This window comes from Nycticebus coucang, chromosome 16 (genome assembly GCF_027406575.1).
Source record: "Nycticebus coucang isolate mNycCou1 chromosome 16, mNycCou1.pri, whole genome shotgun sequence".
NCBI classification, from domain to species: Eukaryota; Metazoa; Chordata; class Mammalia; order Primates; family Lorisidae; genus Nycticebus; species Nycticebus coucang.
In genome coordinates this window covers 90,594,697-90,609,879 of record NC_069795.1, presented here as the reverse complement: position 1 = coordinate 90,609,879, position 15,183 = coordinate 90,594,697, and the positions used below count along the sequence as shown (strand labels likewise).

At 41.2% G+C, this 15,183-nt stretch overlaps 1 pseudogene; it reads left to right on the top strand.

The window, feature by feature from the left end:
* Positions 1 to 12,949: 12,949 nt before the first annotated feature.
* Positions 12,950 to 13,403, top strand: LOC128567488 (60S ribosomal protein L32-like; annotated as a pseudogene).
* The last annotated feature ends 1,780 nt before the right edge of the window (positions 13,404 to 15,183 follow it).

Here is a 15,183-nt window from a genome sequence, read left to right as displayed (position 1 = left end):
GAAAAGAACAAGTGATCCCATCTCAGGCTGGGCAAGGGACTTGAAGAGAAACTTCTCTGAAGAAGACAGGCGCACGGCCTACAGACATATGAAAAAATGCTCATCATAATTAATCATCAGAGAAATGCAAATCAAAACTACTTTGAGATATCACCTAACTCCAGTAAGATTAGCCCATATCACAAAATCCCAAGACCAGAGATGTTGGCGTGGATGTGGAGAAAAGGGAACACTTCTACACTGCTGGTGGGAATGCAAATTAATACATTCCTTTTGGAAAGATGTTTGGAGAACACTTAGAGATCTAAAAATAGACCTGCCACTCGATCCTACAATTCCTCTACTAGGTATATACATACACCCAGAAGATCAAAAATCACATTATAACAAAGATATTTGTACCAGAATGTTTATTGCAGCCCAATTCATAATTGCTAAGTCATGGAAAAAGCCCAAGTGCCCATCGATCCACGAATGGATTAATAAATTGTGGTATATGTATACCATGGAATATTATGCAGCCTTAAAGAAAGAGACTTTACCTCTTTCATGTTTACATGGATGGAGCTAGAACATATTCTTCTTAGTAAAGTATCTCAAGAATGGAAGAAAAAGTATCCAATGTATTCAGCCCTGCTATGAAACTAATGTATAGCTTTCATATGAAAGCTCTAACACAACTATAACCTAAGAATAGGGGGAAGGGGAAAGAGAGGAAAGAGGAGGGGGGAAGATGGGTGGAGGGAGGGTGATTGGTGGGACCACATCTACGGTGCATCTTACAAGGGTACATGTGAAACTTACTAAATGTAGAATATAAATGTCTTAACACAATAACTAAGAAAAAGCCAGGAAGGCTATGTTAACCAGTGTGATGAAAATTTGTCAAATGGTATATAAAACCAGTATATGGTGAAAAAAAATAAAATAAATTTTTTTAAAAATCAACTTTTGCTAGGTGTTTTCCTAATTATAGAACATTAAACACATTTTGTTGAAAACTTGGAAAGTTCAGAAAAGAATCAAAAATAACACTTGGTTTACTAGAATAGACTTGTACTAACTCAAGAACGTTGAGTATGTGCATTTTTTCCTAACTTCAAATTCAGTGACATTGTAATGGTTGAAATTGGACAAGACAGAGATATTTATGCCATAGAAATTCATAAATTCTACAAATAAGGGCTTTCTCTTTTCTCAAGACCCAGTTGTTATATAATACATTTGTCATCACACCACTGTTATCCCACCTTCCCCTTTAGACTGTTGAGGTCCTGAGGCCTCCTTGAATTTGGATCACCCCAGCTCCAATTATGGACTCCACTCTTATATTTCAGAGAAATTCTGCCTAGGCCCCCTTTTCTTGAGGTTGATTGAGTCTCTGCTCCTTGCATCCAACTTAGTTGCACTAGGTCAGAGGCAGAGCAGTATCAGAACACTCCATTGTCTGGTCCACACTCTTCACCATCAGACCACCCTTCCTTTACAGAGCTCCATATTGACCTCACCTTCAAGTACTCACTATAGAAGCCACATCCACAGCTCAGCTTGGCACCTTCCAGGTTCTACCCCTACTCTAAGGGCAAATCTAGTTTTCTCATAAAGGGAATTTCCTGACACTCATTTTTGAACCGCTTAGGCCTATGTAGCCTCACACTTGTCCTGGTTTATCTCTTGGCTAGGCTTACTCAAGATATTAAGGGATCTGGCTGGGCAAGATGGCTTGTGTCTGTAATCCTAGCACTCTGAGAGGCTGAGGTAGATTACCTGATCTCAGGAATTTAAAACCAGCCCGAACAAGAGTAAGACCTATCCCTATTAAAAACAGAAAAACTAGCCAGGTGTTGTGGGGGATGCCTGCAGCCCCCGCTACTCAGGAGACTGAGGCAAGAGGATCGCTCTAGCCCAGGAGTTTGAGGTTGCTGTGAGGTTGCTGTGAGCTATGATGACACCACAGCACTCTACTTGGGGCACCAGAGTGAAATGCTGTTTCAGAAAAAAAAAAAAGAAGAAGAAGAGGAAGATATTAAAGGATCTGGAGGCAGCCCTGAGGGAATTAGCCTTCGGGTATGGAGTCAGGGAAGAACGCTGGCCCTGGCCCTGTGAGGAAAATGGAGGAGCAAGGCAAAACACCAGTCCTGGAAGGGCAGCAACATCAGCTGTGGTACCCAAAGGACAAGGATCAGAGGTGGGCAGAAGGTCAAAACAAGATCAGCTGATTATGGTTTACTGACAGGGCTTTAAAAACAGGGCAATGCATCAGTTTCTTCAGCTGCCAATTGTAAGTAATGGTGGCATTCACCTCTCTGTGTCATGGAAAGAAAGAAATGAGTTAACAAATGTAAAGCTTTCGGAACAATCCCTAGCATTTATTAAGCACTATGTAAGCATTAGCTGTTATTATTCAAACCTTTCGGTAGACTAGAAAGTAAGTACATTTTATTCTAAATCTGGCTTCTGGCTTCACACCAAAAACTCCTTTGGTACAATGCCCTTTGTTAGCACAGGCCATCTGTTTTCCCCAGGGTATCTTGGATCGTTCCCACCCAATCAGTGTAGAGGCGTTCATAGACCACCACCTTCCCAGGGAGAGAAACATTCCCATCACTCCACCCTAAGCATCAGAAATTTTATTCTAACTACAGTCATAACAATTCACAGGATTTATTCATCTGGAAAATCTTCCCTGAAGTAATCCAGGTTAGAGAGGCAATTTGAAAAACAATAGGTTACAGATGACTCTACTCCTATAAAGAGGACCATGTGGTAAGATGTTGAGGGCTCTAAGTGCCTTACCTTATTGTATTTCCTATTATCCTGATAACTTGATAAAATGGATTAATTTCCTCTTTTCACAGCTGAGGAAACCAAGGCTCAATATTGAAGCTAACTGCTTTATGTCAGGCCACACAGGCTGGACCAGATAAGTTGGTAATAGTACATGACCTGCCTATTCCCTATTCTAATGAAAAGTTGCCAGCCACTTCTCTGTTGCCTGAGAAGGGAACTACATGAGTTGGCTTTTACCCTTGTTAATTTAACTAGAGTGGGTGCCCCCACCCAAAGGCAGCCAAATATAGATTAATTCAAGGATATGAAAGGCGACTCAAAAATACAAGATAAGACAATTGAAGTCTCTCACTCGCTCTCTCCTTCCCTGCAACCCTCTTCCCCTCTCTCTGGAGGGAACGCAGAGACAGTTTGACATTTGGCAGCAGAAAGGGAGACAAAAGGATATATCTGGAGCAGTGGTTGTCAACCTTCATAATGCTGCAACCCTTTAATATAGTTCCTCATGTTGTGGTGCCCCCAACCATAAAATTCTTTTCATTGCTACTTCATAACTGTAATTTTGCTACTGTTATGAATCTTAATGTAAATATCTGATATGAAGGATGGTCTTAGGCTACCCCTGTGAAAGGGTCGTTCAACCCCCAAAGGGGTCACGACCCACAGGTTGAGTCCTGCTGATCTAGAGAAACCATGTGACAGAGTCAGAACTGTGACAAGCTAATGCAGTGTGCAAGACATATTTCTGAAAAGCAAAAACTATCAGCAGAGGTCCCAAAAGATATGAAGAGGAGACTGAAGCTGACATGCTGAGAGTAACCGAGACAGGTCACCTGAAACTAGATGGAAGATCGTGGGCACCTTTGCTGAAGTCCTAAGGCCACTGTGAATCTGAACCCAGCCTCCCACTCCAACTAAGGCTCTGCTCTTGGATTTGGAAAGATTTCTGCCTAGATTCCACTTTTCTTGAAGTCACTTAATGGAGACTCCATTCCTTTCATCCAAATGGGTCTCCTAGAACAGAAGCTCATCCATCTGACCCCCACACACTAACCACTGTACTACTCTTCCATCTTAGACCAGGGACAGCACCCTGGAGATGGGCCCTGGAACAGGATCAAACATCATAGCTGCAGCAAGTGCTAATTCAGGTCTCCTGTCCATACCACATTCTAAAGTGGACTTTCCAAATGAAAAGTCAGGAAGTAAAACTTCCAATGAATGGTTTTGTTAGTAAGAACAGCCCCTAAGTGTTTACTTATTGCTAAGCGAGGAAGAGCAAAGCTATAAAATAGTCTGTGCAATACGCTCCCATTGCAAATGTGACCATATTATGTATGTGCGTACATAGAGAGTAGATAAAATAGATTTAAAAAACTAGAAGGAAAGGCATTCACTCATTCATCAAATATTTAATGAGTATTTTCTAGATGCTCAGGATACAATGGTGAGAGAATAAGTGACACAGTCTCACCCCCAAGGAGTTTATAGTCTAGTGGGGGAGATCAACATGAAGAAACACACACGTGTGGTCCTTGTGAATGTTGTAAAGGAGATGCACTCGGTGAAGAACCATTATCAGGGGCAATTTGACCTGGCCAGGGAGGTCAGCAAAAGTTTCTGGTGGCCAAGCTGGGTGAGTACGCATGAGCTATGGGAAGAGGAGGGAGAAGAGGCCTCCAGGCCCCAGCTATTGCAGGGCCTGCAGCAGTATTGGGAACTGAAGGAAGGCCAGATGGTGGGAGTAAAGAAAGTTGCATAGGGAATGGTGTGAGATGGGCTGGAAAGGTAGACAGGGCCTGATCACTAAGGCCCTGATAGACCAGGTTAAGGAATTTGGTCTCCTATAAGCAATGTGAAACCACCAAGAGTTTAAGGGAGCAACTAGGGTATGGAAGATATAATCAGATTCTCACTCTGAGAATATCTGTCTCAATATGGACGACAAACTGCTACAGGACAGCATGGATGAGAGAAAAGGGAAGGGAGCTGGTCATCCAGAGTCATCCAGGTGGCATGTGATGATGGCATGGACTGGGAAGGAGTGCTGGGGACAGAGACAAGTAGATGAATATTTTAAAGTTAAAAACAACAGAATGTGGTGATGGATTAGATATGGGATGTAAGGGGAAAGGAATTTTCAAGAATGGTCTAGGTTTCTAGTGTGAACAGCTGGCTAAATGGAGGTACCAGCACTCTGAAACGCGGAGCACTGGACAGGGAACAGGTTTGGGAGAGAAAAGTATGTTTATGCTTGATCATGCTGATACATGCAGGATGTGCTATCAGGTAAGCTGTATAACACACAAGTCTGGATCTGAAAGAAGTTTGGGTTGGAGATACAAATTGCTGTAGCAAAACACTACACTGTTTCTAGGGGGCAAGTTTTTGTATGTTTTTGTTTTATTCCATATGTTTTTTAGCTTGTCTCAATTTTTCAGCAACGAACAATTTCTTTTTTCTAAATGAAGTCTAAAAAGAAAGAGTAAAATTATCCGTGGGCCTTGTAGCCAGCGGGAGTACCCTGCTTCTTGTAGCTGGAACTAGTGACCTCAACAGGCATGCCCTTCAAGTGGGAAAGGCCAGATTAGTTTGATGGAACTATCTCTTTGGCAACACCACATTTCTTTTCCATGGGTCTATGCAGATCTAGGCATCTTTCAAATTGTAATTTCATGTCTTAAGTGGACTTATGCAATGAAAGGGGATCTACCATGCAGGTAGATGGTCAAATTTGGGGTCCACCTGACATTGAGGTGTTTTAAGGAGCCAAATAAACTCCTTTCCCTACTCATCTGGAGATGAACCAATTGAGAAATAAAGAGTTAGGAAACGAGGACCAAATATTTTAGTACATTATCCACCAGTAATGGCAACACTGAACCAGAACTTGTGTCTACCCCCATCTCACCCTCAGAACTGCAAAGAGGAAAGCATTTTAGAGTAGCCAGTTCCCAAAAGCAGAGGAGAGGAAGAAGCTGGGCCACACACACACACAAGCAGTTTCTATTTTCTAACCCACCATTTTCCCTGAGGCAGAATGAGGGAGGGGTGAGAGGATGGAAAGAAGCCAGGATTGTAAGGCTAAAGCCAGGAAACATCAGAAGCAGGAGCCAACACCCACTGTGGTTTAATGCGCTTAGCAGCAGGTTTGTCCATTAAGTTCTATTGCGTACCAGGTTATACTGTCTCATGTAGATTTGGATAGAGTCTGAGTCCCTGGTGACTAACAACAAATCAGCACTAGATGATTTTTAGCAGAAACTGAATTTATTAACAGAATATTAGGCATACAATTCTCATTTATATCCTGAATTTAAAAAGAAAAAACTACCCATGTGAATAGCAGCATTATTCACAACAGCCAAAAGTAGAAGCAAGCCAAGTGACCATCAAAGGATGAACAAATAAACAAAAAGTGATATGTGTGTGGATATTACATAATGGAATATTATTCTGCCTTAAAAAGGAAGGAAATTCTGACAATGCTACAATATGAATGCACCTTGAGGACATTATGCTAAGTGAAATAAGACAGACACAAAAGGACAGATGCCATATAAGGACCTAGAATGGTCAAAATCATATAGACAGAAAATACAATGGTTGTTGCCAGGGGTTAGAGTGGAGGAGGATGGGAGTTGTTTAATGCAGTACAGAGTTTCAGTTTTGCAAAATGAAAATAGTTTACAGATTGACACAACAATGTGAATGTACTTAATACTACTGAAATGTACATTTTTAAATACTAAGCTTTTTAAGAAAACAACAAATGCACATACACAAAGGCTGAAGAAAACAGGTCTTTCTAGGTTTAACATATTGGGAATATTGAGCACAGGGTATTCCAGAGTTCCAAAAGTATTAACGTCAAATGTTGAATGTTTCAAAATATCCTTAGATGAAATAATATTGAATTTGGACATGTATTTGAAATGGAATTGTCGGTGCCGCTATGCCACACCCCAACACTGTGTGCGAGAAACAGCGGGTACACGGATTGTAAGTACAAGCTTGCAAGAGGTGCACTCCCCATAGGTGCAGGAGAGCCCGCAGTAACCTCTGCTGTGGCCTTTTATTGAAACAATATACAACAGTTGTGGGGGCCCCACACACAAGGACTACTTGTGCATAATGATCGCTACATGCTCTTTCTCCACAGGCTCAACTCCCACGCTGATGGCTCATGCACCACAAACCTTCAAAGTGTAACACCAGCTTGCTAACGAGAGCAATCAATCTTATCTCGCTGGAGCACTAAGTTTCTTGAGGGCTTGTCTCCAGGCTGCAAAAATCTCCATGCCTGCCAGGAGATTGTCCGGCTTCCAGCACCTCCCTCAAGAACTGTTGACCGCTCCTATAAACCTGGTGCTCAGTCTCCTACATGGAATATTTTTTTTTTTTTTTTTTGTAGAGACAGAGTCTCGCTTCACTGCCCTCGGTAGAGTGCCGTGGCGTCACACGGCTCACAGCAACCTCCAACTCTTGGGCTTACGCGATTCTCCTGCCTCAGCCTCCCGAGTAGCTGGGACTACAGGCGCCCACCACAACGCCCGGCTATTTTTTGGTTGCAGTTTGGCCGGGGCTGGGTTTGAACCCGCCACCCTCGGCATATGGGGCCGGCGCCCTACCGACTGAGCCACAGGCGCCGCCCTCCTACATGGAATATTAATGACAGTTGAATCCTGGGATATTTGAAGCCATCTACCCTGTTTCCCCGAAAATAAGACATCCTCTGAAAATAAGACCTACCTACAGGAAAGATAAGATGTCCCCTGAAAATAAGACCTAGCGCATCTTTGGGAGCATGCCTTAAAATAAGACACTGTCTTATTTTCGGGGAAACAGGGTAAGACACTTTTCAATTTATGTATGAGTTAAATAATATAAAAATAATGTTAAAAGTTCGACTACATTACCCCCAAAAAGCATCCATAAAGGGCATTTGGGGGAAATAAAGAAAATCTTAATATGAACTATATTTGGGCAGTGCCTGTGGCTCAAAGGAGTAGGGCACTGGCCCCATATGCTGGAGGTGGTGGGTTCAAACCCAGCCCTGGCCAAAACGGGGAAAAAAAAAAAAAAAATATATATATATATATATATGAACTATACTTGGTGCTATTATATCAAGGTTAGATTTCTTAGGATTGTGGTCATGTAGGAGAACATCCTTGTTCTCAGGAAGTACATGCTCTCTTAAGGGTAAAGCCACATGACATCTGCCATATGCTTCCAAATGATTCAGCAAACAAAAATATTTTACATAAAAAGAGAGAGATGGGAGCTCATTATTCTCTTATATTTCAAATTGTAAATGTTTGGAGGATTGCATGGGGATCACACAAAATCCCCAGCACAGATAAGGAACTAGACTTGAGATATGGAGCCAAGAACAAGGCTCCAAATCTCCCTAGGATCATCCTAGTGAGGGTGCCACTGTCACCATTGCCGAGTGGTAGATGCTGCAGCCTGCTCTGCCAATCCTGGCACAAGGCACTGGATGCCACTGCTATCTCCAGCCACTGTCATTGCTTCCCCCAAGAACTCAATCTTACAACAACCTACAACTGAGTAAATAAATCCCCCAGAGGTGGTCAACTCTCGGTGTACAATCAGAATTTATGTTGTTAATCTGATCAACTAATGCCAAAACCAAGGCACAGCACAGGGCAGGGAAGTTGGAGAACAGAGACTTCCAATTAATTGCATATTGAAGCAGCCAGAAGGCCTTTTTATCCTTAAGACATTTCTTCCAGGGTAAAAAATGAAACTGTGATTAAGTCTGTTTGAAATTTAAAACTACAGAATTTCAATACACCTATAGATAAGAGGTGAAAAACAAAGACAATATTAAGTTAATAAAATTTGCTTTTTCTATATCTGCATTTCAAGGGAAGCTTCCTATATATCCATGGAGGTATCATCCACATTATTCAGAAATCCCTGAATTAACCAAAGATCTAAAATTAACATCTTGGAATTCTGATACAATAAATATAATTCAGTAGCTCTAATCTTTTATAATTCTTTAAAAATATGTAGAAACATTTTAACACATTCCAAAGACATGTAAAAAGGGTTTTTAGGCCAGTTGTGGTAACTCACACCTATAATCCTAGCACTCTGGGAGGCCAAGGAAGGAAGATCCCTTGAGCCCAGGAGTTTGAGGATACAGTGAGCTGTGATGATGCCACTGCACTCTAGTTGGGGTGACAAAGTGAGACTCTGTCTCAAAAAAAGAATATCTTTTAAACAAGCCCCAGTTTGGGTTAATAGTACTGCTGCTCACCACTGTGGATATACATAAATGAAAAAGAAAATTAGTATTAAAAGGTACAATAAGTGGCCAAAATACTTTATCCATCATATAGTTAATCCTCACATTAATCCTTCTCAGTAAAAATACGGCAAGAGAACTTGAAGATGCTGGGACTAAAAATAAAAGCCCCTGCTCACTTCTGAGTGTCCCACTGCCACTACGCAAATTGCTCCTTCTGTGTGGTGTGTGGGAAGGTAAAATGTATTATCTGATTCTAACTGGGGACTGACAAATTTAGCCATCACATTCTCAGAGGGATAATTGGTATTTCAAGCAATGGTAGCTGAAGAAAAAATCCTAGCATAGAGAGACAGAAGATCCGTCATCATTCCCTTTTAGGGGGCTTTCTTGGGAAAGCAGGAAAGCAAAAGACCATCAGAAAGGGCACAAACTCTCCTGAATTTGAATCCCAGTTACTGCATTTACTAGAGTGTGGCCTTGGGTACCTTGCTTAACTTTCTGGATCCTCAGTTTGTCATTTGTAACCCAGATTTCCAACTGTTGTGCCATGAGAGGATCTTGGGTGAGCTGTGAAAAAATTTTAAAGATCATTAATCAAATTGTTTTCCAAAAAAGTTCAAAGCACAGTAAGTCTATTCTTTTTTTTACTCTTTTTTTTTTGGATCAACATAATTTAACCATGCCACAGAAGTTTTGAGATAAAGGTTGAAAAACACCAATCTATAGGAGGGACTACCCATCTCATAGCATTGTTGGCTATGAAATGAGGTCATTATGGAAAGTTCTTAGCACTGCGCCTGACATATAATAGCACTAAATTAACAGCAGCTATTATTAAACAGCGAAAGTTTCAAACCCTATGTGCGAAGAACAGTAGAAACATAAATTTCCTCCAGACATAATCAGAACCATTTTGGCTACTGACTGACTGACATGTAAATCACTTCTAACCCTCTCAAAATAGCCCACTTTACCAGAAAGTCATTTTTGTGTCTAAATTGGACCAAGCACACCCCTTTCACCAGGTTGCCCTTTTCTCTGTGGGCTCTATTCTCACTCATTCCCATGTCCAAAAGGACGCTGGCAAAGGGGGTTTCAAGAGGTCATTTTTCAGAATTTAAGCTTAATAAATATTTATTAATGTCAAGTGCCAGCCACAGTGCTGGGCATGGGAGGACAGAGAGGTTAATAAGTAACCCCACACACCGTTCTAAGGAGCTTCCGCCTAGTCCAGCCAACATGTGAACAGAAAATCTCTAAATAGCATGTGGAACATGCAGGGTGCTGTGAGAAAGTAAAATATCCTAATTATATGAAGCCTTTTTTTTTTTTTTTATATGAAGCCTTTTAGACCTGATCTGATCTTTAATCTTACATTTTCAGAATGTTATACTGTTTCTCAATTTAGTTCTTTTTCTTAACAATCAAACACTCCACAACTCTGGGCTTAAGTCTAATGTACATTCAAATGAGAAAACAAAATCCACCACTCTTAACTTGCTCAAGAGGGTCCATCTTTGTTTCAGTTGTGTTCAATTTAAGAGTGTTACAGTTTTTCTCACTAGCATCAGAGGAGAGGTACCTAATTCTGTTTGGAGAAGGCTATATCAGAAAGGATCCCTGTATGACACCCAGGTGGTCCACTCTGCCTGCCATGGAATGGATTGCACTCACAGCTCCAGAAACAATTTGCAGAGTGCTGCTGGATTGGGCTGTCTTAAAGGTCCCCAGTGGAGGATGCATTGATGGACCCTCTACTGGTGAAGTTAGTCCACAGAGGGGAGCAGCAACCTTTCCCAGATGATTCTAATATTATAAGTCATGCTATGTTTCAGAGACTTATTTAACAATCCTCTTAGCAATGGCTAAGAGAAGGAACTGGGAGTTAGACTGCCAATTTGTGACTCTCATTTTTATCACCTACTAGTTACATGACGTTGGACAAGTGATTTAACCTGTATGTGTCTCAGTTTTCTCATTTGTAAGATAGGGTCAATGGTGACCTGCCTCATAAGATTGATAAATTCTTCAATGAAATATTCCCAGGAAATGTTATTTTAGCTCCTTTCCTTTGCAATATACACTCGACAGATTCAAGTTCAATGGAAATAAATTGAGAACAGGAAATAAATTGAGAATATCCTCAAGCCTGCTTAATTGTGTTTATCTTTGTCTTAATACATTAAGCTCTGACATCTACAACCCAGTGCAACAGTCCTAAATTGTGGTCCTGAGACAAACCTTACCTGAGAACTTGTTAAAAATGCAAATTCTCAGACTTCACCCCAGCTTCATCCCACTGAGTCAGAAACTCTGGGGATGAAACTCAGAAACTTGAGTTTTAACAAACCTTCCAGGTGATTCTGATGCTCACTAAAGTTTGAGAACCACTTCAATCAAAGCCTCTGAAACAAGCTCGCATGGATTTATATCCAAGCTTCACCACTTTGTAGCTGCGTAAAATTAAGCAAGTTGCCTAATCTCTTTGTCCTCCAATTTCCTATCTATAAAATAAAATAACAAAAAAAGTTTTTATTTTTATTTAATAGATAGACATAAATAGACAGAAGCTACTTCTTAAGATTATTATTAGATTCTGAGGATTATTGCAAGAATTAAATGAACTGGTAAATACTAGTGTCAGTAGGATCCAATTAGGGGATGGAAAGAGATCAGTTATTATTAAGAGAGAGAATTTCATACAAAGGATGTTTAACTCGGTAATAAATAATTGTTAACTAAGTGACTGAAAAGGCAAAAAGAGAACACTAAGCTATTTCAGAGGTAGCAACTGTAGGAAGCAGCTTGTAGAGCCGGGAGAACAAAGGAAAGAAGTGGGAATTGTTGAAACTTAGAAGCTTGGAACAGAGTCTGGGCTAACTGGAACACAGGCCTCTGAGGAGGAGTTACCAGCCAGCTGTGTGAATATCTCTCTGGAGATGCAGTGAGGCTGGCTCTGCAAACTGGTAAAACTGCAAAGTAGACTGAACTGGGCTTCTGGAAGGACCTGTGTCTGCCAGACCGAGGCAGCAGCATTGCTGGGTGATGAGGATGCTGGCAGCAGCATTCCTTCCAAGCACAGGAAGTCAACCAGAAATAAAAGGAAGCCAACCCTGCAATCTCCTTCTAGTGTCCTTTATTGCTAGAGCCCAACAGAAAAAAAGTTAATTAAAAAAAATAAACATATGGTTGTTGGGATCTGGGTGAGGGGTTGTTCTGTTTGTTTGTTTTGAGACAGAATCTCACTCTGTCACCCTGGATAGAGTGCTGTGGCATCGTAGTTCACAGCAACCTGAAACTCCTAGGTTCCAGCCACCCTCTTGCCTCAGTCTCCTAAGGAGCAGCTGGAACTACAGGTGCCCGCCACAACATCCAGCTACATTTTGTTGTGTGGTTTTTTTTTGTAGAGATGGGTTCTCACTCTTGCTTAGGCTGGTCTCAAACTCCTGAGCTCAGGTGATCCACCCACCTCGGCCTCCCAGAATAGTAGGATTATAAGTGAGCCTCTGTGACTGGCCTAAACATATGGTTTGCAGAGTCCCAGCTCCTGTATCACAAAGTCAAATATAGAGGAGTCAGTTTGAAGTTGCACGACGGTTGTTTAATAACTGTCATGGTGCTCAATAATTGTTAGTTATTCTTATTAATCACTAGTATCAGAACTTTTATTTTCATTTTCCACATGTTTATAATGTAATGAGGGCTAGGGGCAGTAAGTATTTAAATAATTGAACAAACATACTGACTACATCATGCCATGGTCGTCTTCATTTGTGCACTGATATACGGTAGTGTATCAGCGGCCTTCACAGTTGACCTGTGAGTTCTCTTCCTCTGCGCTGCCTATGACAGGGCAGCCATATCCTATTTGGCATCATGGCCGCCCTCAGACCCCTTGTGAAGCCCAAGATCGTCAAAAAGAAGACCAAGAAGTTTATCAGGTACCAGTCAGACCAATATGTCAAAATTAAGCATAATTGGGGGAAACCCAAAGGTATTGATAGCAAGGTTAGGAGAAGATTCAAGGGCCAGATCTTGATGCCCAACATTGGCCATGGAAACAACAAGAAAACAAAGCATACACCACCCAGCGGTTTCTGGAAGTTCCTCGTCCACAATGTGGATGTGCTGGAAGGAGTTGGAAGTGCTATTGATGTGCCACAAATCTTACTGTGCAGCGATTGCTCACAACATTTCCTCTAAGAACTGCAACGCCCTTGTGGAAAGAGCAGCCCAGCTGGTCATCAGAGTCACCCATCCCAATGCCAGACTGCACAGAGAAGAGAATGAACAGACGGCTCCTGTGCACATTTTATTAGTGTTTAAATAAAACCAAAGAAAATAGACCTGCAAAAGACCAACATGGAATATGTATGTGTGATACATATGGGATGTAAGAAAACTAAATATTTGGAAGTCAAGGATTCAGCAAGTAGTACCTCCATTTTGCTGCTCAGAAAATGAAAGTTCAGAAGGAGAGGTTGACTGCCCAACCCATGTAGTTAATAAGTGATAGAGCAGATTCTGAATTGAGGTCTATTTGCTCATCTTCCAAATGAAGATGAGGATCTATCCCACAGAGCTGTTATAAGGACTAAATTAGTTAATATATGTAATGTGCTGAGGACGCTGCCTGATGTACAGTAGGAGCTCAACAAATGTTGGCCACTGTTAAAATTCCGAGGCTTGGGTTATCCCGTCAGGCTGTCCTACACATGCACTCGCTCTCAAAACTTCACAACATTCAGTGAATAAAACTGCAAAGAAGAGGAAAGATGAACCTGGGGAAAACTTCTTTTAAAAATATTTTATTACCCAGAAGACCAAAAATCACAACATAACAAAGATATTTGTACCAGAATGTTTATTGCAGCCCAATTCATAATAGCTAAGTCATGGAAAAAGCCCAAGTGCCCATCAATCCACGAATGGATTAATAAATTGTGGTATATGTATACCATGGAATACTATGCAGCCTTAAAGAAAGATGGAGACTTTACCTCTTTCCTGTTTACATGGATGGAGCTGGAACATATTCTTCTTAGTAAAGTATCCCAAGAATGGAAGAAAAAATACCCAATGTACACAGCCCTACTATGAAACTAATTTGGGACTCTCACATGAAAGCTATAACCCAGCTACAACTTAACAATAGGGGGAAGTGGGAAAGGGGGGGTGGGTAGAGGGAGGGGGATCGGTGGGATCACACCTGTGGTGCATATTACAGGGGTATTTGCAAAACTTGGTAAATGTAGAATGTAAATGTTTTGGCACAGTAACTGAGATAATGCCGGAAAGGCTATGTTAACCACTGTGATAAAAATGTGTCAAATGGTTTATGAAGTGAGTGTATGATGCCCCATAATCATATCATTGTATACAGTTATGATTTAATAAAAAAATTAAAAAATAAAATAAAAAAATAAAATTAGGTAGTACAGTAAAAAAAAATAATAATAAAAAAAATAAAAATATTTTATTGTAATATATTTGCTACCAAATCATTCTGAGGGCAATCATCCATTGTGGACTCTCTATTTAGACAAATATTAATCGAGCACAAGCCCTGGAAATATAATACTGAGACAGACACAGCCCCACCTTAAAGTGTCTCATCTCCTTGAAGATTCAGACACCAATGACAGTATAGAACTCCGGCTGTGATGGAGGGCATACTAGATGTTTTCAGAGCCTATAACCAGAGATCCTGACCTAGACTTGAGGAAAGTGGAGGAAGCGTTCACGGAGGAAGTCATGTCTAAGTTTATAGCTGAAAGGCTAATAGGAGATTGATTGGCAAGCATTCTAAACAGACCAACATGCCAAAAAGCCTAAAGATGAGAGAGAACAAGGAGTAGTCGAAGAACTGAAGGAAGGGCTCACCACCCATAGCACAGTGGTTACAGAGCCAGCCACATACAACCAAGCCCGGCCCAAGCCAGCTTAACAACAATGACAACTGCAACAAGAAAATAGCCGGGCGTTGTGGCGGGTGCCTGTAGTCCCAGCTACTTGGGAGGCTGAGGCAAGAAAATCGCTTAAACCCAAGAGTCTGAGGTTACTGTGAGCTAGGACACCACAGCCCTCTACCAAGGGCAACATAGTGAGAC